At 46.1% G+C, this 24227-nt stretch overlaps 1 non-coding gene across 1 annotated transcript; it reads right to left on the bottom strand.

Annotated features, from left to right (window-relative positions):
- Positions 1-568: 568 nt before the first annotated feature.
- On the bottom strand, positions 569-640 carry TRNAW-CCA (transfer RNA tryptophan (anticodon CCA)). Its single transcript has one exon. It is a non-coding gene; the product is annotated as a tRNA-Trp (tRNA).
- Between the last annotated feature and the right edge of the window lie 23587 nt (positions 641-24227).

Below are 24227 nucleotides of genomic sequence, written 5' to 3'. Positions count from 1 at the left end.
GTATTTATTCCATAGTCTCCACCTGGGCTCTGAGGTGGGGCTGACCAGATTAGAGCTCCCCAGATCCTCCTTCTTACTCTTCTTGAAAAAACTTCTCATGTTGTTCATCAGAAACCTGTCTCTATTTCCATAATCCTCCACTGAATAATTGTCCTTGATCCCCTCCAGAAATCCCCTGGACTGACGGTACCACCTCACGTTTCCCTCCCAGGCAAATATTGCCTGAGGGTAAGTCCAGGTCCCCCCCGAGTGACTGAGCATGCAGTTATGAAGCTTCTTGCACTTTTCTGAGGAAGACTTCACTTTCTTCGGCTTGTTGATGAGGCAAACTGTGGCACCCACCAGTACATGCCCCTGCGTTGGCCTCCACTCTGGTCATAGACCCATAACCTCCAACCAGCACAGCACCTGGCTGAAAAGAAAGCTCCGGGCATCACGTTTCCCCCCAACCATTCCTGAGGTGTCCCCCTATAGTTGGCCAATGCCTTGCAGAGCCCTGCCTCTCGCGCAGAGCAGCCCCACAGAAAAGCAGGGGCAATACAGAGGGTGGCGAGCGGTGCCCCAAGGCTGACCCCGATGTGATTCGAACACACAACCTTCTGATCTGGAGTCAGACGCGCTGCCCTTGCGCCACGAGGTCAGGGTGGAGGGACGCAGCCCTGCGGCACGGATCCCGGCCTAGGCGGTGGGGATGTCCTCTCCATGGGGGCCACCCCAGGGGTGTCCAAGAACCCCTCAGCTGCAGCCATGGAGGGGAGGGGTGGCCAAGGCCTGGCTGCAGAGGGGAGTCCAGGCTGGAGGATGAACGTGCATGGTGGGATGGGGTGATCTGCGGGGTCAGTGCGGGCAGGAGCCAGGCTCAGGGATGCTGTGTGGGAGGATGATGGCCGAGGGCAGAATACAGGGAAGAGACCAGGTCCCCTCCTGCAGCACAGCCTGAGGTGGGCTCTGAGAACGTACCCAGAAATGGTGATGGACAGTGTTAAGAGCAGACAGCCCATGGGCTGTTTGGTAACCAAACCCTATTTTGGCTGGGAACGGCAGCTGGACCTTCTGCAAGGAAGGCAAGACATCTCACCAGTGCAGGCAAGGTCCACCAACAACACAGGCAAGGTTCACTGCCAGCTCTGGCTGCCCAGTCCTTTCCTCATGGGTGGTTAGTACAAGGTTGTCATAGACAAAGGTGTCAGAGAGGAGATGAAACTTTCCTTCTTCCTCTCCAACTCCATGCCCACCCCAGCACGCTGGAGGAAGTCTGCTGAGTACTAGGCTGGCTGGGGCAGGGACATGGTGGGGGCAGCATATGGACAGGGGGCTGGGGCCAGTGGTGTAATGGACAATGCACCAGGAGACTGCAGGGTTGAGTCCTGCCTGACTCGCCCTAATCCTGCCCACAGCCTGGCCATGGTGGAGGTGATGGGAATCAGGCTGCCCTGGTGTCCTTCTGCAAGTGGTGGGTAACCAACCTTGGGTATTGCCTTGGCTCTGGCTTATTCCCTCGCTTTGTCACGTATTCTGCCAGCAATAGGACATTTTTCTATCAGAAATCTATCAGGCATTTTTCTCAAAACAGCTGTTGTTACACCTTGTTCACGAATGTCCCATTTCATCTGGACCTCCGGCAGGACTGGATAGAGGCAGGGTGGCTGCGCCTCCACCTGTCCCTTTCCCTTTCTCTTTCAGAGCATGTTTTTTTCCGCTCAACCTATCTTTGCTTTGCTCCACCTCCATTTCATCCCACATTGTTCTTCACTGCTCTACCTTCTGCCTAGTGTCACAAATTCTGACATCTTTGCACTCAGTTCCTGCTTGCTCCACAGCTCATGTTAAAAATCTTAGAGCTCTGACACCGTTACTAATATCTCTTTCCTTTTAAAGAAAATAAACTATTTAATATAAGTGTACAAGTTTGTGATGTAAAGCAGAATTCATTGTTGTTATTAAGAATGATCCATTTCAGAAAATCCTTGAGGAATGAGGATAAAAAATGAGAAAGTGATTAATAAATGCAAATAAAAACTACAGCACCCAAATGAGGAATGGCATAAGTGATAGTTTAATAAATGCATTTATCTTCTGCAGTGGATATAGTTATCAAGCTACACTTAAGGCAGTTTGCTTGAATTGCATAGCCAATGTGCTACTTGTCCACCATATGTACGTACTGTATACAAATACATGAGATAATATTCATTTGGAGAGAAAGACCGCTGCTGAACTTTATTAGATTTCTATTTGTGGATAATTGTTTGGGAGTAAGTCACTGCAATCTCACCTGGGCTAGCGGTAGGGTACATTTCTACATGGAAACATTCTTCACTTGTGAAAGAAGAAATCTCAGCAGAAGACTTTCTGAAATCCTTCATTTTCAAGCTTTTGAAGATGAATTTTATTTTTAAAAGAAATGACTGGCATCGTGTGGTTACTGCTCTCCAACTGTACGAGGTAGCATTGATTAGCAAGGCATGAAGTGGTAGGGGAAGGTCTCCTGGGGTGGGATGCCTCTTCAGACACCTGAATGTGTCTACAAGGAAGCTACCTACTTGTGCCCTAGGCAGCAGAGCTCCCATTATTACTATAGTTACAAAGTTTTATAAAGTTATATAAAATTAGATGAAGTTAGAAAAAGGTTAACTTTATAAATATACACTTATCCTGAATGAGGACAACTCACTCCAGTCCCTAAAGTTTGGTGTCTGCAACTAAAAGCCATCCCTGCTCTCCAGAAATATTAATAATAGTCACGTATTTACTCTGTGAATTACCAATGCTGAAGATGGAGCAGAGAGGCAGGCACCTACTTTTCCATGTGAGCAAACCCTGCCCACAAGAAGGGCTTTGCTGTCCCTTCCTCCGCCAGCATGTCCTCCCGCAAGAGGGAGCCATGAACTAGCTCATGGGCTCCACAAGCTGCAAAGCCAGGCTGGAGGTGCATTTTTCTCAGTGAAGGACCCTCCATCCCTAGGCCAGGCTGGAAATTCAGCTTGTTTCCTTCCTGGAAATACAGTTCTTTCTCCACAGCCCATATTTTTTTTGGCTATTCAGTCCCACTGGTCTCTGGTAGACTTCTCCCCGCCATTAGCCCACAGTTTTCTAGAAGTGCAGCCTGAGATGTGGTCACGGGGAGCTTCACCTGCTGCCTGCTCCCCGTTGACCACCTCGCAGTGGCACCTCTCCTCATCTGTCCCACTCTGGTACTTGCTTAGTTTCCAACTGCATGACATAATGGGAGGGATTCAGCTGCCTAAGTTCAGGCATCTAGTGTTGTGTTATGGGGTGTGCTGCCTGGTCTATAGTTGCCTCTCCAGAAGCATCTGAGTATCCCGTAGACCTCTGTCCCATGCAGATATCTTGGATATCTCCAGGACATCTATAGTGATGTTATGTTCAGGCAACCAAATCCTGCCTGGGGGTGGGAGTCAGCTCAATGATTTGGACAATTAAAGCAGATGTCTCCACATAGGGGTGTATTTGTGTGTTAGATAGCTGATACACGACTACGGCCATAAAATGTCTTGAAGAGATGCAGGAGATATTTCTGGACACTTGGCTTTGCTGTGTTCATTTTTATTTTTAAGCAGAATATATTGATGTCGGTATGATATCAGTTTGATAGAACACTGAAATTTTCAAATTTCTCAGCAGAACACCCCATTTCTCCCCCAACACCCCTTTCCAACCCCTTACAATGTCATAAATAAGGTCTGGTTTTCAGCTAGTTCAAGGAGCGCTGCACCCCAGCTGCAATCGAATTCTGCTCATTTACATTGCCATAATGCAAATCTGTATAAGTGCTTGGGGGAAGCAGATGTTTCCCATAATTTTAGCGTCCCAGGTTACTTCAGAGCTAGCCCAGGCCCATTGACTGAAAAATTCAAGATGAAAGAGATGTCTTCCCTTCTCATGCATACTCCCTTCCTCATGCTCTCAAAGACATGAGTCCCACGGAAAGATTGATAGTTTTCTGAGTCTACTGAAAGGAGAGAACAGACATTTCACGTGATGGTAGAAGCTTCTCCCTCATTGCTGTCTGCCACTCAGGTGGATCTACGTCTTCTTCAGCATAACCCTACTGGAGGACATGTAGCTACAATGATTTCATCTGGCAGACACTTCTCAGGAGCCATCACGGTGATTTCAAGGTGAGAACTGCCTAGTGGAGATGTCCAAACTCCACCAAAACCCACAAAACAGAAGATCCCAAATCAAGGGTGATTCATCTTAATAACGCTAATGAATAAAATAGTGATTAAAACAACCCTGCTCAGAATTCTGCAGTTGTTTGCATTTTCGCACCCCGCATGGAAATGCATAAAAAAGTCTCCAGCCGTCCTGCCTACCGGTAAACTGGATGAACTGGGAACAGGCCTTTCCTGAGACCGTTGCAACACTGAGCGTGAGAAAGCTATTGATTATATGGAGGGTTGGTGACTTTCTCCAGCCCCAGCTGTAGGTCAGCTGCAGAACTGGTCATTAGGTAGGAGGCAGAGCTTTCCCCGTGCGTAAGTATTTCTTCTGTGATCCGTATAAAACATGTCTCTTACTTAGAATAACCTGGGAGAGGAGGAGGAGGAGAATAAACAAGAGCAAATGAAATGCAGAAGCACCAAAGCAGAAAGAGATGGCAATTCTTTGCTAGGTGGTGAGAGAGTTCCAGTGTTTATAGGGCTTCTGGGAGCAAGAAGGACTGGAAACAGGTTTTTTACTTCAATACATATAGCGTAACCCTTGGCCAAAATTGTTAGCGAACACCTCTGTGCATCACTTTCCCTGAACAATCACAGGGTTATCTCTGAGTCAGGAGAGGTGATCCGACCTGCTCCAAGCAACAGGGACTCTGGAGGGAAACCCTTTACCAAAGTGAATTTCACTCCAAATCCAAAGGTTTTTTTCTGAGATAAATTTTTTTATCATAATTTGAAGGGAATCGCGATCATATAAATCCTTATAGCCTGACAGGGAGAACATTGTCTGTGCAACGGCTGGAAATGATAGAGAAGGATTTTGAATGTAAGATTATTGGACAAGCACTCCTCCTCTACCAGATTATTAACACACTTGAGGTGTTGTATTTGTCCTTCACTTCCCATGAAAAAAAAGGCAAATGTTTCCAGTCCATCATTAAACAGAACAGGTTCACTTTTTGCAATTTTAAAAATAACTTTGCAGAATTAGAAAGCTGGGTTCCTGCTCCAGTCTGACTAAGTACAATGTTGGGTCCTGTCTGAGAGCTGAGATACTCCCCTTGGCTTCAGTGGGAACCTGAGCCAAGTGAAGTTTTCTTGTCAAGGTCTTTGTTTCATCCATTTCCCTGGAGTGCCTGAAAATGGACATAAACAGCTCTCCTGCAACATGGCTGCCCGGGACACTCAATGGTGCCTGCAAATTTGAAATGAAAAGCTAACAAAGAAACCAGAAAGGCAGAGAACAATGCACATTGACTAAGGGGAAGGTTTATATTGTTGATATCAAGGCCACTGGGTCAGAACAACATCAATAAATATCACGTACAGAAACAGGCTCAAGTAAGTGACACTGGTTTCTTCTGCTCTGAAGGGGAGCCTGTGCCGTCAGCTACCATTTCAGTATGACTGTTTGTAACACAATTCAAACACCGTACTGACAGATCCTTATGAAAACTCTGTAACGAATCTCGCTTGTCCTCTGCTCTTTGTACACCTGCAAAACTGAGGGTGCTGCTCATGACAGCTGCAAACTGATAATCTGCGCCTCATGTATGACCCTGCTGTATGTCCTGTGATGCAACACTGGTTCCCAAGAGAAAGCAATACGGAGTAATGGTCATTCCATCCATAGACATAGCAAAGAAATCTATTTTGTTCTGCGAAAGGTGCTCTGAAGAAAAAAAAAAGTCCTTTTTGTTTGTCAAACTGTCCTTGAAAAGCCAGAAAAGTGACAAAGCGTTTCCTCAGGACTCCCTGGAGCAGAGAGTGGACGAATACTCATTTCTAGTTTATGGGCATCCCTAAAGCATTTGATCCTGTTTAAGAGAACAGCATGAGCACGCGGGGGTCGAACAATGGCTTCAGGCAATAGGTACAGGAACCCGCAGTGCTGATCACTTCTAAGATGGCAAGATCTTACTTTTTAAGTAGAAAAATGGCATTTTTAATAATACAGTATGTTTCATGGAAATGAAGTCCTGGCAGCCCAAGCACAAACCAAGCCGGTTAATTCCAGACTGCTGTAACACCTTGTTCTTGGGGTAAGGCACGAGCATTTGAGGAATTGATGCATGGGAGAACAGTGGGACATACTGACTCAGCCCTGGGGAGACTTTCTGGCAATTTCCACATGCTTTTATTAAAATGCATTATGAAACCAAATGAGCTCTCTGCAGAAGTGCACGTTGATGCATTCTGACTAACGCATATGTTTTCCATAAGATAACAACCCATTCAAACTGAAACCATGTGAGAATAACCTTAATTAATCTGCACAGCTTTCCTTCATAACCTGTTACTTTACCTCTGAGGTCTAAGTTCTTCTTAGTTCTTTAATATTCAGATGCTTGCTCTGCGTGATGTAAGAGTGGAGATGGGAAATGACCCGTGGGCTGTGCTGGCTTGACCTGAACGGGTTAACTAACCATCTGGATATTTTCCAAGGTGTTTGAACGCAAAATGAGCAAGGGCAGCATCCTGGAGACATAGTTACCTAGCCACTGACAAGATCTGTACTTTTAACTGCAGCCTGGAGATCAGGGTCCAAGGCAGATTTGGCTTGCAAGGTAGGAAGCATGCGGCATGGTAGGTGGGGAGAGAGGCGGGTAGAGGAGGTACAGGGCACAGGATTTGGGCTGTGTTTCTGGTGGTTTAGGGGATGAGTTAGAAGGATGGTAGATTTGGGTTCAGAAGGTCAAGGGTGCAGAAGAAAAGAGAAGAGCTGAAGGAAAGCAAAGCCAAAGCCCCAGGAGGAGAGTTGGGAGGTGAAAACCCTTTTTCCTTGCTCCCATACATCCAACGTTGTGCATGCAGTTGCCTTCAGTATCCCCATATATGTCTGTAAGATGATGCTCTGTGACACCCCTGCCAGCCCATCGTGTACATGACTCTTTGTACCTATGTACCCCCCTCATCATCTGCTGCTGAGCGGGGAAGACAGTTTTCCAGAGTCCCTGATCTGACAGAAGGGTTATTAGCAGGGTCCTTAGTGGCAATTACCAGGTATCCTAAAGCAATGGCGTGGCAAGGTGGACCTCCCCTCTACCAGTGCAGGTGGATGGATTTTTACAGGGCTGATCCACTGCATAGACCTCTCCTCCTGCGAAAGAGGGGGTTTTCCTTCCCCCTCTTCCACCACCATCTCAGAGAGCCAACTGGTGCTGCAAAGCTGCCCTGTCCTGTGAGAGAGACCTTTATTCCCCTGGAAATGAGAAAAGACTTTATTCACACATACACACCACTGGCATGGAAAAGCGCTTCTAGAGATGTTTCTACCCTACCTGCACTTAGGACCCCTCCTTCCCCTTTCACTACCTACATCACATTCTATAGCTGGGATTTTCAAAGATTCATCAAGAGTCCTTTGCTGTCATGTAATAAAAGTGAAACTTGAGCTAATAAGTTATGGCAGCTTTATGGGGTTATGGATTTTATGGAGCTATTCTGAGATTTTCAGTTGCCTGCTTATGCAAATACAGGGATGTCTTATCACTCTCTGTGTATGAAAGCCTTTTTCTCTGTGTATCTTCCGTGAGCCTGAGACCAAGCTCCAGCCACGAGGACCTCCTCATACCTTCTGATTGCTCTTCTCGTCTTAATTTTCCAGCATTTTCAAAGTAAATCTGGGAGGGTACTAGAGAACCAATCCTGTCATTTCAAGGAAAGTGTCCAAAAGTGCCTGAACTATTCTGGAGCCTGGGAGAATTTTAAATAGTGCTTAGGAGCAGGTCTTCAGTTGTGCAGAGTATAACAGCACCCCTGACTCCATGGGAAATGAAACTCAACCCGTATCATAGAATGATAAAGACTGAGAGCCAGGAAGCTTTGAAGGTCACCATCAGCAGGTGCATCAGTTTAGGGAGCACTCTTGTGTCCTGTAAGCTTTCTTGCTGAAGACTAATCGATAGCTATGGCACAATGTGGCATTAAACACTCCTTTAAAGTTATTTCCACAGGTTGTCACTGGTTTGGGTGCAGATCCTATCAGGAAATGTTTTCCAGGTCTCAGGAGAACTGCCATTGAAAGCTGGGCAGGAGAGAGTGCTTCTGGACTACACAGTCCCCCCACGCTTAGAGAACCCCACCTGCAAAGTGAAAGAGCTGGGGCAGGATTATGTTCTCCAGAGATCAACAGCATGATGTAGGCACCTGTGTGCACTGAGATGCCCTAGTGTACCTGAGATATCATCTCAAGGGGGCAGGTGGGACACAGACCCTGTGGGACAGCTGAGACCTCCGAGATGGGCAGCTGGAGCCTGGCAGGGTACCATAGAATCATAGAATCATAGAATCATAGAATCATTAAGGTTGGAAAAGACCTCTAAGATCATCGAGTCCAACCGTCCACCCAACACCACCAGGCCCACTAAACCATGTCCCTAAGTGCCTCATCTACTCGTCTTTTAAATACCTCCAGGGATGGGGACTCCACCACTTCCCTGGGCAGCCTGGTCCAATGTTTAACCACTCTTTCAGTAAAGACATTTTTCCTTACATCCAATCTAAACCTCCCCTGGTGCAACTTGAGGCCATTTCCTCTCATCCTTGGCCCACCTCAGACAGCCCTGTGTTCCCATATGCAGATATCTCAGTGGAGCCCACAGGTTGTACAGCATGTGGGGTCTAGAGACCTATTCAGCAGCTCACATGTGCACATCACAGTAAAGGTGAGCTGAGTTGACTCTGCTGACTGCCCTGCCTCGCTCTTCCCAGCAGGCTTCATCTGCCTGAACATAGGTACTTGATGCTGTTAGTGAACCCTCGGCTACCTGGGGTACTCAAGATATTTGCACAGGGTGGGGTGAAGAGGTGTGGTATTGGTCAAGCCTTATACACAAGGGTGCCTAAAACATCACTAGATGATTACCTTGTGGCCACAGAAATCCCCTACCTGCTGTTGAAAACGGGAGTTCAGACACCTAGCTCACACGGAGACACCTATGTGGCTGAAGCCCACTCCTCTTTTCTGAGCCGTGCCCTGCACTTTACTTCTTTAATGCAGAAGGAACAGCAGGAGACATCATGAGAGACTTGCTCCAGAAGAGCCTGTTGGGTAAGGCGATGCCAAAAACGAGCAGGAGAGAGTTTTGGACCTAAGCCTGCCATGTGCCTGAGGACTACCTCAGGCCATTAGCCATCCCAGAGTAGACCCAGGGTCCTTTCTTAGTTAAGAAATAATAGTTTGATGCTTGCATGAAGTTTGCAACAATTTGACCCCAAAGTTGTGAGGAGACCTGCAATCTGTTTGCAGATATTAGTTACATTTATTAAATAATTCTGGAGAGAAAACAGTGTGGGTGATATTTCAGTTGGAGATGCTGTTCCTCAGCTGTTTTCTATATACAGAAGACTGTATACTGTACTGTACATATATATATATACTGTATACTGTACTGGCCTGTATCAGAAATAGTGTGGCCAGCAGGAGTAGGGAAGTGATCGTGCCCCTGTACTCGGCCCTGGTGAGGCCGCACCTCGAATACTGTGTTCAGTTTTGGGCCCCTCACTACAAGAAGGACGTTGAGGTGCTGGAGCGTGTCCAGAGAAGGGCAACGAGGCTGGTGAGGGGTCTGGAGAACAAGTCTGATGAGGAGCGGCTGAGGGAACTGGGGTTGTTTAGCCTGGAGAAAAGGAGGCTGAGGGGAGACCTCATCGCTCTCTACAACTCCCTGAAAGGAGGTTGTAGCGAGGTGGGGGTCGGTCTCTTCTCCCAAGGAACAAGCGATGGGACGAGAGGAAATGGCCTCAAGTTGCACCAGGGGAGGTTTAGATTGAATACCAGGAAAAATGTCTTTACTGAAAGAGTGGTTAAACATTGGACCAGGCTGCCCAGGGAAGGGGTTGAGTCCCCATCCCTGGAGGTATTTAAAAGATGAGTAGATGAGGCGCTTAGGGACATGGTTTAGTGGGCATGGTGGTGTTGGGTGGACGGTTGGACTCGATGATCTTAGCGGTCTTTTCCAACCTCAATGATTCTATGATAAGACAGGCTGGAGTTTGGTTCTTTCTGCTGCTTAAAAGCCTGGATAAAACTAAGGCAGCACCACTTCATGGGGGGGGGAAGGGTTTCTAAAGACCCAGCTCTTATTTCCTTTGTGTCCTACACCTGCACAGCGCAGAAAGTTTCATTTCAGTATGAACAGAAATTTTCACGTTAAGTGAAATAATGTTGGTTTTTTTTTTTTCCAACGGCCATTTCATAGCAATAACTTGGAGAAGTCCCAGTTCAATTCAGTCCAAATCAAACTCATTTCTGTTCTCCAGCTTGATGCGTCACTCAGAAGTTCAGCCATGCATGCAACACAGGCTGTAGATCACTCGCAGGCAACCTAACCGCAAACCCATTGATCTGATAACAGTTTGTGCCTATCCTTTCTCATCAGAGCACAAAATGTTTTCTACGTGCAGGCAGCAGGACTTGGGGCGTCTTGGACACTTTTTGTTGCGGTCTAAGAAGCAGCTGCAGACCTTACTGCTGCGTAAATGAGTATCTGATTGGAAGCTGCTTCTATAACGAATACAGATGCTGTAAGAAATGCCCAGGAATATTCTGGGCATACATATATATTGCTACATATATATCAATATATATATATATATATATGTATATTCTGTATATTCAGTTAACTTACGACCACATCTGATAATTTCAATTCTGTGTTCCCAAAGAATAAAGAAAAGGAAAAGGAGGCGTGTTCTTAGCTTCAAAGATATCTCTGCTCTTTAACTTCGGCTCATTCATGATTCTTCAATAAAAGGATTTTTCTTCTATTTTTGATGTTGAATATATGCCTTCCCTGTTTTCCTTCTGGAGTTACTTCTCACACTGCTAGATGCAATAACTTGGTTTAAGGGGAAAAATTCCAATTTTACCCACTATAGATATAACAATTTAAGACATGTTGTTCTGGCAATGTGCCAGATTTCTGTATCTCGCACAAAGGAGAAGGTTTCATATTTTATTAAGGTTATATTTTATTTTGTTAACTAATATTTTATTAAGCTTCTGCTGTAACTCATATGTGTCATAACAACTGAGAAAAAAGTACATACGTATCATTCATGAAATATTCCCAGTTTGTCTGAAGACAATGATGTGGATGATTTAATAATTTTGATTAGTGTATAAGATGAAGAGTTTGGAAATAATGTCTTCTACATTTCACCTTACCAGAAGTTTCAAAGTAGTTTCTCAGGTAAGTCTCTCAAAAGGGAAAAAACCTAAACCAGTTGGGTATCTAAATCCGTACATATTTAGATACCTGAAACTAGATATCCAAGCATGAAAATTAGGGCTAGGCTTGCTCTTTACAAATAAATGTGGATTTTGTTACACCAAGGCAAGTTGTAGATGCAGCTTGCGCTCACTGCAACAATTCATATGGAAGAAAGACTTTTCCGGGCTGTTTCATACAACGCTGCTGGATAAGAGGATGTTACTAATTTTTTTCGTCTGACAGCTCTGTAGCTAGGATATGTGAGACCTAGCTCCAGTTCTGTTTTTCCCTGGGGTCCTTAAATCCATTAGTGATCCTTTCCAGACTACCAAGTACTAAAGAAAAATGTTCATTTTACCTTCTTGACCCTGTGGTATGTGGTATAAAAAAATCATACATCTACTGGAGTAGGGACAGTACCCCGGGTCTCGTGGCTTACACAGGGAGTGGTCTAGCTGACACAGTGGTGTTTTGGGACTGGATTCCTTGTTACCAAAAGTGCTTTATTTTGTATCAAACCTTTTGATCATTGCATCACAAAGCAGGACCTTACAAACGATTTTATAACCTTCTCTTTTTTTCTTTTTTTTTTTTTTTTTTTACAAAACAACCACAACCAGAATTTCACAATTGAGAAGAACATGTAGGAATTGACCCAGTTGCCCACACATAGAGACTACAGCCATTTGAGAGGCCCTGTGACATTAGAAATGTCTATGTCTGCCTGGGGCTGGCCGATATCATGCAGGAGCTACGGAGGATCTGCACCATCATGGAGCAGCAGCTGGAGGCCAGATGGGATCCCTGAGGCATCTTTCATGACAATCGGTGCTCTTAGCTCTGGACTTGGCCAGCTAAGTACAAGTATCTACAGTGCAGGTTTCTGCATGTGTGTTGGCTCCTAAGGTCCTACTACAGCCAAACATGTGACGTGAGTCCTAGACCCACTAATTAAACATCTCATTCCCATGCAGCCACATCCATTGTAGATGCTTACATCTCAGTATCTGAGTGTAGCACTGACCACTGCCATTAAGCTTTAGTCAGTTGACCACATGTGAGTGTCCAGTGCCATTTTAAATAAGTTAGGCCGTACACATGGCCATCCATTTGCCCCTCTAGTCGTATGCAGATTGTCCCAGAGGTCCTGTGTCTTACCAGATAGTCCCATGAGATTCTTTGGATACCCTAGACCAGCCCACATGAGTTAAGCCTATATATTTGGGCAACTGAATTGAGTCCATAATATCAACCAACTAATATTTTCAGAAAGAAAATTGGTTGTTCAGTTGGTTCAAATTTTATTTTTCAGTTAGGGAAATGATGCAAAAAACCATTTATTTGCATTGATGAACGGAGACTGCAAACAGTGCAGCAGAACCTTGGACCTTCTGCTATACTCACCATCATCAACAGTCTTCTGGTACTCCTAGGTGCCTTCTCTCCCACCAAAATGATGGCTAATTTCCTCTGGGTGGTCCATTACCAACCACCTTGATCTTTGAAGGTAACAAGTAATGAAGCTCTCCGGGTGGGTCGGTATAGAGAAGCAGCCTTCTCAATGGCCGGGTAGGGAGGTGGAGTTACCTCTCTGCCTGTTTTTGTGACCCTCTGACATTGTTCAGGTTCAGTGGTGTGCAGCGGTCAAGCTGTACTCATTGCCTTCTACACTCACCACTGCCAAGGTCCCCCGAACAGCCAGGTCTGTTCCCACAGCCCTATAAATGCACGAGTGCTCCCTCCTCCCCTGCTCAAAGGTTCTGGCATTGTGGCCCTGTCTCCACGCAGCAGCTGAGACCTTCCACCATGAAGCTCTTCTCCTGCCTCACGGCTCTTCTCCTCTTCCTCCTCCAGGCTGTTCCAGGTAAGGGGCAAGACCCACGCTGGGGTCTGCCTGTGTAGGGGGTACAACTAGCTTGTGCAGTGGTGCAGACTGTACTCCTTAGTGCTCTTCAGCTCCTTTCATTAGAGCCGTTCCCTATTTCTCAATCTAGAAGCAAAAATGAAAAATGAACCTATGGTGACCAGATGTCAAACCAGAACCTCCCCACAGAAGCCACTACTGGGTGTTGGCTCTTTATGACTCTTTGAAGTCTCTTTATGCCACTTTGTGGCACTATTGGAAGACGGTACCATGGAAATCTTCTGCCTCTTCTTACCCCAGGGTCATAAATTGTCTCCTTTGTGTAGGGTAGAAGAGTGGCAGAGATGTTCCCTTGTATTACTCAAGTTGAACTACACCAGTGAAGTTTACTTAAGCTCTCTGAATATGCTGGTTCACTTTCCTCAGCCCTTCTGCTGCACTGACTCATTTACTGATTGTGCTTTTCGCCTAGCTTTTCTTCATGCTTAATGAAACTCCCCACCTTGGAGTAAGTCTTTCAGAGAAGGAAGGAACTGGGCAAACCTCTTGTCCCTGTTAATTGGGCCAGATCCCAGTTTTTGATTTTTTTTAAGTCATAGGTACATCTCAGGGCATACGAGCACCATGCTGTCCCTTGCGTGACCAGCCTGCAGCATTGCAGCCCTAGGAGCTTAGAAGCATCCAAAGGCTGGGCTGTCCCTACCCACTACAACATGCATGACCGGGATATGCTCAGACAGTTGCCATCAACAGCTACATTTTTCTCCAGTTGTACAAAGGTCTTCCTTGGAGTCCTATGAGGTCCCAAAACTTTTTGAAAAGCTGCCTTGGGCTTTGGGGGTATTTGTATCAGACCCCTAATTGGGGTCCGTGGGGTTTCAGCAGGACGAAGACCATGAGAAATGGACTGATCCTGCAGCACGGCTGGGAATCCCATTCTTCCTGTAGGTCTCAGCTTGCCCAGAGACACCTTACGTTGTGTTGGATACCACGGTTTCTGCTTCCATTCAAAATCCTGCCCAGAGCCGTTTGCCGCGTTTGGAACTTGCTCTCGGCGTCAGAAAACCTGCTGCATAGGTATGTGTGGAAACTCTGCCCAGGCAGGCAACATTTGGAGAGGAGATTACTAAAGTCAGCAAAACACACTCTTTCCCTGCCTCCAAATGGCCTAAGCCACCTCCTCCCATCTACAAAGATGGACCTGGCTGTTCTTCCATTAATGGCAGCATGGAGCACAGGAACAGAATTGCCTTTTTGGGCTGGCCAAATACCACGTAGTCCAATGTCCTGTCTCCAACAGAACAGATGCCGGGGGAAAGAAAACAAAAATTGTGGCCCACACAGAGTCCTCCTTCCTAGATATATCTTCCTATAACCACCTGTTGGGGGACTGCTGGCTGCATCCACACTGCTATGTTTAATAGGTGCCAGATGACCTTTTCCCTGTAAATTTATCTAATCCTTTCTGGACTTGCTTATTTTTGGAGCTCCTCAATAGTCAACGTATATCATTAAGTCAATACATGCTTTATAGTCAACTGTGATGATCAGACCTAAGGTTCATCTGATCCAGCATTCTGTATCTGTCCGTGGCCAGAAGTGGATGTTTCTATACAGTTACTCTGTGTGTGTAAAGTGAGTATTAACCACAACCATACAATTGCACTTCCTTATATATTCTCCTGGCTTTCATGAATTTGCAGCTCAGGACTTTTAGATTTAAGCATCTTTGTGTTTAAAAGTCCTTACTGGATTTTTCCCCCTTAGATTAGGAATTCCTTGTTTGTTTTAAAACTTCTTCCCTCATAATTTTATTCAGTACCACCTACTTCTGTACTGCAAATGAAATGTAGTGATTCTTCATCCACCTTCTTGTCCTGGTTTCGGCGGGGATAGAGTTAATTTTCTTCCTAGTAGCTGGTACAGTGATGTGTTTTCAATTTAGGATGAGAACGATGTTGACAACACACGGATGTTTTAGTTGTTGCTGAGCAGTGCTTACACTAGTCAAGGACTTTTCAGCTTCCCGTGCTCTACTGACTGAGCAGGCTGGAGGTGCACAAGAAGCTGGGAGGGGGCACAGCCAGGACAGCTGACCCCAACTGGCCAAAGGGACATTCCATACCATGGGACGTCATGCTCAGTACAGAAACTGGGGAAAGCTGGCCGGGGGGGCCGCTGCTCGGGGACTGGCTGGGCATCGGTCGGCGGGTGGTGAGCAATGGCACTGTGCATCACTTGCTTTGTATATTCTTTTATCATTATCATTATTATTATTATTATTATATTTTATTTCAATTATTAAACTGTTCTTATCTCAATCCACAAGTTTTCTCACTTTTATTCTTCTGATTCTCTCCCCCACCCCACCGGGGGGGAGAGTGAGCGAGCGGCTGGGTGGTGCTCAGTTGCCAGCTGAGGTTAAACCACAACACTTCTTCATACCTTTACAATATCCCTCCTTCGGTTGTTTATTTTCCAAGTTAATGGGTCACAAATTCCTCTTTTTACAGAAGTGCTCTGATGACCCCCATAGTTCTTCTTTGTGTCCTTGCTTTTTGAGACACAGTAACCAGAACTTCATGACACTTTCCATGTATGAGTTGGTTCAGATGGTGATGTAATGTTATGTTTTCCATTTTGCCTTAAATCCTTTTCATTGCAGACACGACATCAAACTTCCATACTTGTCAAGACGAGGGGGGTCATTGTGTACCTCCAGAAATCAAATGTCTGCAAGAACAAGTGGGACTTTGCCCTCACAGAGAATGGAAGTGCTGCACAGAAGTGTAATAAAGACCTCACGGAATTGCAGAAAACCACAGAAATGTACGGACAAGAAAACAAACAAGTTTTCTTCCTAGTGTAGAGAAGATGCCTGGTTTTCTCAACATGCAAAGTGTATAATTAACTAGAGGTGACATGTTTCTTTATATAACAAAGGCAATAAATACTAAATAAACAGGTATAACAGTCATAGAATCATAGAATCATTAAGGTTGGAAGAGACCTCTAAGATCATCGAGTCCAACCATCCACCCAACACCACCATGCCCACTAAACCATGTCCCTAAGTGCCGCATCTACACGTCTTTTAAATACCTCCAGGGATGGGGACTCAACCCCTTCCCTGGGCAGCCTGGTCCAATGTTTAACCACTCTTTCAGTAAAGACGTTTTTCCTGGTATTCAATCTAAACCTCCCCTGGCACAACTTGAGGCCATTTCCTCTCATCTTATCACTAGTTACTTGGTTACTAGTCGTATATGTATGGAAAGAGGTAGAATGTCTATTACACCCACACAGAGAAATCCACAGAAACTTTGCTGTAACGTCCTTAGAAACCACATCCCCTCATAATCCAAACCTCACCTCTCTCTCTTTTCCGTCTTCCTTTCTTCCTTCCTTTCCTTCCTAATAGAAGGAAACATGATGTCTTTTCCTTCTATTAAAGTGATAGAAACAAGCACTGTCCAACTGGCATGGTCAGGCCATGTCTACGCTATTCAACTCCCATTCTCCAAAGCAGGATGCCAGTCCACTGCTCTTCCCCGCCTCCCTATTTCTATCAATAAACTGCACCCACTTGAGCACAGTGTACCACCTGTGGGAAGTCTTCATGTGTGAGTGGGCAAATCTATTTAAAACCGCCTATCTAAAACCATTTTATGCAGTCTGTGCTTCCCTCTGTGGTGAGTTTGAATTTATTAACTGCAGAAGTTTCATTCAAAATGGAGACAAAAAAGTGTTTGGTTCACATCTCCATGTGCTCAGCAGCTCCCAGTCACGACTGCTGGCTTTCTAATTTATCCAGGTGAAGGCTGAGTAGCTGGACATCTTTGCAGAGGAAAATGAGAAGGGGTGGCATCCGACTCCCAGCCACCCAACAATGACCCTCGGAGCACAAGCTGTGGCACCTTAGTTGGATGGGAAGAATTTCAAACCCTTCCCACACAGGACAGAAAGCCCCCTGCAGCAGCAAACTTCCATCATCCTGTTTCTCAACAGCTGAGATATCCTTTCCTCTGGCCTGAACTAATGCAAACGGCTTGTTCACGTGCCCACCACACACTTCAGAGAGGTCGTTCTCTAAATCAGTGTGTTAACCATCATCCTAGTCATCCTAGGCTGCTCTTCTGGTCTACAGAGAGGAACAGATCCACTGGCAACGTCATTACACTCACCCCTCACTGACCAAAGAGTGACCTCCCTCTTAGCCAGCATTTAGACAGGTGAGATGACCTTGGTCTAACACTTTTTTCCTTTTTAAAGATGTGTAAAATGATATTGACTTCCGCCAATGGGAAAACTTTATTTCCGTAGCAGCATCGCCGCTCCATGTGACAGTCTAGGTGACCAACCAAGAGCCTAACAGGGATTCTTAGTAATTGGAGGTGAACGCTCTTCAAGTGAGATCTCCAATCAGTCGTTCAAACTAATGTAGTTCATTATCTCCTAGGAATATTCATGCTGCAAGAAATTCTTTGCACTCTTTTAATGTCTCTGAGGGTGTTTTCTGCCATGTCTGTTGCTGGTAGTTCAAGGAGTATTTTAGGTAGGTGTTCCCCGAGTTTGTATCACAAATCAGACAGGTGTGCGTGGCTTGCAGCTGGAAACAGCAGAACCCTTCCTGAGGCCACATTTTTTTACCTAGGATGGAGTACTAAAGGGGAAGAAAGGTTTAGAAATTCTTTGAGAATTTTTTTAAGCATTTTGGCTTTGACTGTTGTCTGCCTTTCGTATTTTTTGCTAGAGAAGAGGGAGGGCAATTTATGTAACTACACACAGGGAAAAAAAAATCTCAAATACATAAGCATTACGTAGTAGATGCCAGTCCAGGCTTATGGTCTGCCTACACTGGTTGATCTGCATTATTTTTGGAGTTTTTAATGTCAGCAACTCTTCCTGGAGGAGTCTCAGAAGGACAAGTGAGAACAGAAAGACATGGAAAGAGAAGCAATGCTACCGATAGCTTGTCTGCTTCAGAAGCGGGTAGGAGAAGCCAATTTTCTTTAATTTCATAAGAAACTGAGTTTTTTTGAGAAAACTGTGACAGAGACTATGTCTGTAGGAAGCTGCTGTCCCTGGCTTTCTGCCTCACCCTGATGCCAGATGTCGTGCTGTGGAGGAGTCATCAGAGGGAAACATCTGCTTGCAGAGCCACCTCTCTGTTACAGTCTTCTGGATTAGCCTGATCTTGCTTACCAGCACCGTGTTGTTGTTACGCTTGGCTGCTTTACCGGATTAAGGACAGTTAAGCTTTTTTATTGAAGGAAATGGCTAATAAAGAAGTGAAGCACAGAGGGAGTCTGCAGGTGAGAGGCTGCTCTCCGGTCACTCCACCATTTTGCTATGGCTCTGATGGTTGCATGACACGCGCAGAGCAAGGTCTGTACACAGAGAAAGCCAACTGGCACAGCTGGAAAAGCTGGACCGGTTTGAGCACACAAGCCTTTATCCAGACCTGAAACAAAAGTGGCTCTTCCAAAGCTCGATGCAAGTTGAGAAAAATACCTTGTTGACACATCCTTGATGGTCTGCGGACAGCAGAGAGTTTAATGAGTCAGGAACCACCTCCCCACTGACTCAGGCATTCAGATATCCAGATGTCCCTCATCATACACCATGCCAGACACGAACACTGCCTACTCCTCCCCATGAGTTACGTGGCTTTCCTAGGGTAGGAGGATTTAAGTGATATTTAATTAATCAATAGTGGTGGCTCTGAGTGCCCGGCTGAGCTGTTTACAGGTCATGCCCCCAACCAGGATAGCTGGTCCAGCAGCCTCAGGATCAATTGCTATTACAGGGAAGATGAGATTGCTACCCGTTATCAACAGGCACTAAAATGCTGCACAGAGAGAGAGATATTCAGAGTTGGCAAAGGAGTCACCCGTTGGAGAGTTGTCCTGAGACTTTAGATTGGGCTTGAAAAACATAGTAGTTCTGCTTTCATTAAAAGAAATTCCTGCTAGAAGGATTTTGGGGTACAAAGCTCCTTCTGCTTTGCTTCTCTGATCCCTTCCCCTCCGCCTCTCCCTAGTGCCATCGCAAGTTATTTTCCAGGAAGAATTTATTTTAAAATCTTAATAGCCTAGGTGTTTCTATCTGGCCACCCACTGCTCAGCATCTGCACATCTTACCATCCTTCAGACAGAAAGACTTCCAGCGTGCCTAGGAGTAACAGCAACACTGACTCCCCCTTGGGACCCCCCATGTCTACATCCACAGTGGTCTTTATCCAGAACAAATCCAACTCAAAATCTAGAGGTGCAGGCATCAGACAAGCCTTTGAGAGATGTCAAGGATGACGTGCATTGCACCACTCAGGCACTTTACTGAAGTGTGGACACAAATCAAATGTTGGGCTTGCTCTGGCTGTCTCTGAGGCTATGTTGTGTTTGTAAAGTGAGCGAAGCCAGGCTATGGTGCTGGAGCTCGATGGTCTATGTCAGTAAATTCTCAGTGTGGACTTTGACATGGTTTTGGCTGTCTCCTTCCTTTTTCCGGAGTGGGGGAGGGCAGTTTGGAAGGATGGGGATCAATGAACACAGACAGAATATGGGAGGGAAGATAGCAGGGAAATCATTTGCAAATCAAACCCAGATGCACAAATAACGAGAGGACGGACATACCCTTGGGCAAACAATTGTGCTTTGCTTCCACAAAGCATTTGGGCACATGTCTAACCCTAAGCTCCTGAGTTTTCCTGATGATTTCAAAGCCCAAGATCATACTGCCAGTCAGTGCAAGCTGGGGGCAGAGCCCAGGTCTTCCCCAACCCTTATATCTTCCAAATTGGCAACTCACTCTCAGAAAACTTGGTACATTTTCATGCCAATTCAGTATCTGAATTGCTACAACTGTTCTAGTAAACTGAGCAGTCTCAGGGCCTATTCTCTAGCCCTGAAGCCAAATATCATAATGTGGCCACGTCCATCCTCTCTTCTCCTCCAGGAACAGATGGCTACATCCAGACTGCCTGGTGGAAGCGATCCCTGATCCCAGACACACTTGGCAATTGTTTGGGAGAGAAATAGTTAGCCTGGACAAAAACCTTTCCAGGGATATGCTAAGCATTTCACAGTTTGGATGATCAAATCCCAATGCTTGTGTCTTGCCCTTTTTTGTTTACTAGTAAAGGTATATTGAAGGAGTTGAAGCTTTGATAAAGGGAAAATGCAGGAAAGGAGATTAATACATTCTTTTTCTAATTAGAATTTAAAAAAAAACCCACCACATTTTTTTTGTTTTGTTTTTAATGAAATAACCTGATTTACAGCGTACCCCATGACCCACTGAAATTAAGCGAAGTCAATAAATAGGCTTTAGTCTCTGCTCCCACTGAGTTTTCCCACATGTAAATACACCCCCCCTACCACACCAGAGACAGCCTCTCTTGTCCAGTCCCCTGACACATGGCCGGAGCCTCCATAAGCCTGTTTCTCACCTCCCTGAGTCTTTTTAAGCGATGTGCCCATGTAGGACTCACTCTACGCTTGGGTGCCTGGGATATGCCAACACAGTGCCCATGGTCCTGCGCGACAACCAGTCAACGTTACACCATGCTCTGCTGCCAGCATATATATTAGGAGGAACTGGAAAAGATGTAGTGTCCTGAAAATGTCCCATTCCAGCATGTACGTCAGCTGTGGGAACCTGGGATCTTCTTCAAGAAATGCTCCCTTGTCCGTAATCAACATTATAATGACAGTGATAATGAAATTACTTTCTTACTTTGGCATGTCTTGCGTGCCTCTCATTCATTTCTAAAGGACACCTTCTCACCTGAGACTTGGAGGTGAATTGACATCAATTGATGTGTGATTTACTCCCATGTTGAGCATAAAGGTTCTTCCAGAGGTAATGTGAGGATACTGTCCTCACACCGGTCCAGGGCACTGGTGAACCAGGACACTGGTTCCAGACAACAGTTCAGAGGCATCCAGAAAGTTTAGATCAGAAGTCAGACCTAAGTCTTCCTGTGTCTTACACATGGGCTCTCACCATTGAGCCTTACTTTCATTTTCTTTCTTATCCTCACTTTATTTCATAGAATCATAGAATCATAGAATCATTAAGGTTGGAAAAGACCTCTAAGATCACCGAGTCCAACCGTCGACCCAACACCACCATGCCCACTAAACCATGTCCCTAAGCGCCTCATCTACTCGTCTTTTAAATACTTCCAGGGATGGGGACTCCACCACTTCCCTGGGCAGCCTGGTCCAATCTTTAACCACTCTTTCAGTAAAGACATTTTTCCTCACGTCCAATCTAAACCTCCCCTGGCGCAACTTGAGGCCATTTCCTCTCGTCCTATCACTAGTTACGTGGGAGAAGAGACCGACCCCCACCTCGCTACAACCTCCTTTCAGGTGGTTGTAGAGAGCGATGAGGTCTCCCCTGAGCCACAGGGCTTGTGTGCAGATAAAGCACGCAGGAAAGGGTACATGGTCTGCACAGTTCCCAAAGAAACTCATCAAGGGACCCACCGAGGTCACCATAACCATGGATGTAAACCCTCCCATGAGAGCAATTCACCCACCTGCAAAGGCACGTTGCAAACCCGAAACATGGAGTGACCTGGGGATGTGAAAGAGCCCCATGGCTCAGCAGCCGCATAGACTGGTGGGGAACAAGGTCCCAGCAGCTTCAGCTGTCCAGTCAAGCATTTATCATTTCTCAGAAGATCCTGGGTCAATGCCAAATGAAAAGGGCCGTGCTCAGATTTGCAGATGGTGTGCATCCACTGACTGCTATGTCATGAGGTGGTTTTAAAGCCGGCACCATGTTCCTCCAGCCTTCCTAAGACACACGCAGCCATCGCTGGCTGCTCTCCATGGACCTGGGTTATCTGGGGGCAGGAGGAGGGGCTCATTGAGGTGTATACCCCAACTATGCCAAAGAGGTAGAAAGGATCTTGCTTGTCCATGTAAGTAAAGAGTTACTGCCCTGAATACCCTGGCACTGAGTATCTCGCCTTTGCTGCCCCTGTTTTCATAAAGAAATGTTTCCCCCCCATGTCCAGCTACAAAATCTAGCATTAGCAGCTCCTGGAGTTAACACAACGGTGCATCTGTACCAACACATTGGTCCACCTCTTGCTTTGCATGGAGATGTTGGGCACTGGATTGTCTGTACTGCATTCATAACCATTTACACCCCGTTTCCACTCTGGAGTGAACCAGCTGTGTGCTTGTGTATGGAAAGCCACACGCAGAATCACACGCTATGAAGATGAGCCTGCCCACACCACTTGGCCCAGGGAACACAGAGAAGATGCTATTAACAGCGATAGTACTTAGATATCCACAGGTATATAGTGCATGTATGGTGCACTGTAAATCGATAGTGTCCTAGGGAGAATGCAGATTTTAAGATGGCCATGCTTTAGGCAGGGGGATGGACTGTAGAAGTCCCCTCAAACCTGATTTTTAACTGTTTCTAACAAGCTGCGGGTACGTGTGTGCTATCAGTGGGACAAGTCCCTTTTGGGAACTGCTGTCTCAAAAAGCAAATAATTATTTGGGCTGCATCCAAAGCAGCGTGGCCAGCAGGTCGAGGGAGGTGATTCTGCCCCTCTGCTCTGCTCTGCTGAGACCCCACCTGCAGCACTGCGTCCAGCTCTGGAGCCCTCAGCAGAAGAAAGACACGGACCTGTTGAAGCGGGTCCAGAGGAGGGCCCCGAAAATGATCAGGGGGATGGAACACCTCTCCTCTGAAGAAAGGCTGAGAGAGTTGGGGTTGTTCAGCCTGGAGGAGAGAAGGCTTTGGGGAGACCTTCTTGCAGCCTTTCAGTACTTAAAGGGGGCTTATAAGAAAGATGGTGGCAAACTTTTTAGCAGGGCCTGTTGCGACAGGACAAGGGGGAATGGCTTTAAACTAAAAGGGGGTAGATTTAGACTAGATCTAAGGAAGGAATTTTTTATGCTGAGGGTGGTGAAACACTGGCCCAGGTTGCCCAGAGAGGTGGTGGATGCCCCATCCCTGGAAACATTCCAGGTCAGGTTGGACGGGGCTCTGAGCAACCTGATCGAGTTGCAGATGTCCCTGCCCACGGCAGGGGGGTTGGACTAGATGACCTTTAGAGGTCCCTTCCAACCCAAACTATTCTATGATTCTATGATTTCACACAGGCAAAAAGCAAAGAGGTGAGGGGTTTGTTTTTGGCAAGACTGCAATATGTCCTGCTCCTTCCACACAAGCTTTTGTCCCGTCATTCAGACACAAAAGATGTCCAGATGTGCACCCTCCAAAAGATCACAAAAGACCCTCCAAACTCTCTTTGCAAGGCTGACCTGATCCACACTGTCACGGGCCACAGGCAAGAAAACTCTTTCAGCTCCTGGGTTGTTTCACTTCCCTGTATCCTTAGTGAGTGGACCAGCACGTGGGGCAGCATGCAAAGGGTCCTGACCTACCACGCACCTTCCAGTCTCCGAGATAGCAAGGAGCAGCAAGCAGTCCTGCAACCCTTTCAAGAGAGGGTACATCTCACCCTCACAAAAGGGAGATGAGGATACAGCACACAGCGACGTGTGGGACCAGCCGAGCCTTGTCATCAGTTACAAGGCACGAAGAGGATGAGGAAAGGGGAGCAATGTTGTTTGGGAGGGGGCTACAGGGAAAAATGAAGCCCACACCCCTCTGTTGGAGTGGAAATGCACTGAAAAAGCAACACATCCAGAAAAATGGCCTGGGGAGAGGCGGTAGAAAAATTCTCTCCTTTGCAAAACCTGAGCAGGCTCACCTGGAAATTACTATCAGACTGCAGCATTATTATGTTATCTGCTGACTCTGCTGTTCCTCCGAGATCAGTATCTCTCTAGCATGAAAAGGTCCACAGCTGCGAGCTCTTTGGCCAGACCTGCCTTGCAGGTTTGTCCACCACATAGCCCAGAGAGGCAAGTCCAAACACTATGATGTGCAAACAGTTGTGTAAAGGTCCCAGACCAGCTC

The sequence above is a fragment of the Aptenodytes patagonicus genome, chromosome 3 (assembly GCF_965638725.1).
Source record: "Aptenodytes patagonicus chromosome 3, bAptPat1.pri.cur, whole genome shotgun sequence".
In the NCBI taxonomy this organism is placed as follows: domain Eukaryota; kingdom Metazoa; phylum Chordata; class Aves; order Sphenisciformes; family Spheniscidae; genus Aptenodytes; species Aptenodytes patagonicus.
Note: the sequence above shows the minus strand (reverse complement) of the source record. Positions and strands in the feature narration are given on the sequence as shown.